The following is a 2642-nucleotide window of genomic DNA, read 5'->3' as shown; positions in this document are numbered from 1 at the left end:
ACATTCTAAATTTGTATTAATATATATTAAATTCTCTTTCATGGTACATGCGCATCATTTTAATTTTTTGTCAATTAATTTAGTAAAACTTCATAATACTCCTTATATTGGTGGACTAACCGCTGTAAATCGCTATTTTCTAGAGAAAAGAAGACAACAAAAGTTTCATACCTCTTTGACCTTCATCATATGTTAGTGAAAGATGCAACTATGCATTAAAATAGTATTTTCATATTTTTTGAATTTTTCTTAAAATCTATGTGTTAACCCCTACAAAAATATTGTATTTTCAGGAGGGAGGAGTCGGGAAGTATTTAGGACTCCTGGATCATTTTGGTAGACGGAAACGCGACCTGTTTACCTCTATTGTTGACAAGATCAAGCAAAAAGCGAGCTCTTGGACAACACGTTTTCTGTCTACAGCTGGGAAGAGGGTTCTGATACAAAGCTTTCTATCAGCGTCACCATCGCACGCAATGACCTGCTTCCTACTCCCGGTCTCACTCTACAAACGTATGCAATCTGCGCTTACGCGTTTCTGGTGGGATGACTCTATGGGCAAGAAGAAAATGGCATGGATAGCATGGACAGAATTAACAAAACCTAAGGCGTTTGGGGGCTTAGGCTTCCGGGATTTTCAAAAGTACAATGAGGCAGCCCTTGCTAAGCTAAGCTGGAGGATGTTTGAGAACCCGAATTCCCTGCTATGCCGCACACTGAAAGGAAAGTACTACCCAGAGGGAGACATCCTTAGCTGTGACTATAGCTCCGCGATATCACATGGGTGGAGAAGTGTTTTGGCAGGCCGAGATCTCTTAGTCCAAAACTTGGGATGGATAGTGGGCAATGGAAAGGATATTAACATATGGTCTCAACCCTGGCTGGATCACACATGTACTGTCTGAGACCTTGCCTGCCACCAACGGGACTGGTTACAAGCCCTTTAGTTCCATGGATACTCTGGATACTATGGAAAGAACACAATAGGTTCGTTTTTAATGGAAGCTCGGCATCGCCGGCGGAAGCCCTATCTACAGCAATCAAAGCGGCCAAAGAATGGGACCAATTGCAAAAGATCGAGAAGGACTCTTCTCCACGAACCCCCCAAGCGCATGAGGATTTCCAGACAACTGATGTAGTGATCCGCTCAGATGCGGCATGGCGGCAAGAAGATAGAAAAGCGGGACTGGCATGGACAATGCAGACGACATCGGTCATCCTCCGAATGAAGCAATCTAGTGGACATGTAGCTTCCCCACTAATGGCAGAAAGCCTTGCCTTACGTGAAGCGGTACTCTTCTGCATGAACAAAGGTTTCGCATCCATCCGGTTTAAATCGGACTCCGCCCAACTGATCAATGCCATCAAGAAAAAAGAGGCAATATCTGAACTGCATGGAGTCCTCTCTGACATAAGGAAGCTGAGCTCCTCAGTTTCTCCATCATGCTCCTTCAATTGGATCCCGAGAACTCAAAATGTTGTTTGTGACTCTTTAGCTAAAGAAGCATTATGTTTGGTTGAGACATTTATGCCAACCACCTAAATTTTATGGTTGGAATTTAAAGAGAATGTGTTCCAAAAAAAACCACTATAAAATCGTTATTTTCTGGAGAAACGGTGCCAACAAAGGTTCCAAATCTCTTTGACATTCATTATATGTTACTGAAGGATGCAACTATGCATTATAACAGTATTTTCATATTTTTGAATTTTTCTCAAAATCTATGTGTTAACCCCTACGAAAATATAGATTTTTTCGGTAAATGCTCTATATACTTTAGTTTTGTTTTAAAATTTCGAAAGACATTCTACATTTGTATTAATATGTATTAAATTCTCTTTCATGGTACATGCGCATCATTTTATTTTTTTGTCAATTAATTATTAAAACTTCATAATACTCCTTAAATTGGTGGACTAACCGATGTAAATCGCTATTTTCTAGAGAAAACAGGACAACAAACGTTTCAAACCTCTTTGACATTCATTATACGTTAGTGAAGGATGCAACTATGCATTAAAACAGTATTTTTGAATTTTTGAATTTTTCTCAAAATCTATGTGTTAACCAACCCCCTAAGAAAATATTAAATATTTTTGTAAATGTTCTATATACTGAAGCCAATAATCTTTAATATTGTTTTAAAATTTCTAAAACAAATTCTACATTTGTATTAATGTATATTAAACTCCTTAAATAGGTGGACTAACCACTCTAAAATCGCTATTTTCTAAAGAAAAGAAGACAACAAAAGTTCCAAACCTCTTTGACATTTATCATATGTTAGTGAAGGAGGCAACAATGCATTAAAACAGTATTTTCATATTTTTGAATTTTTCTCAAAATCTATGTGTTAACCCCTACGAAAATATAGATTTTTTCTGTAAATGCTCTATATACTTTAGTGTTGTTTTAAAATTTCTAAACACATTCTACATTTGAATTAATGTATATTAAACTATCTTTCACGGTACGTAGATATCGTATTAATTTTATGTCAATTAATTTAGTAAAAATTCATAATACTCCTTAAATTGGTGGACTAACTAACCACTATAAAATCGCTATTTTCTAGAGAAACGGTGCCAACAAAAGTTCCAAACCTCTTTGACATTCATTATATGTTATTGAAAGATGCAAA

This window comes from Brassica oleracea, chromosome C5 (assembly GCF_000695525.1).
Source record: "Brassica oleracea var. oleracea cultivar TO1000 chromosome C5, BOL, whole genome shotgun sequence".
Taxonomy (NCBI): domain Eukaryota; kingdom Viridiplantae; phylum Streptophyta; class Magnoliopsida; order Brassicales; family Brassicaceae; genus Brassica; species Brassica oleracea.
The sequence above is the reverse complement of the archived record's forward strand: the minus strand, read 5'-3'. Positions refer to the sequence as shown.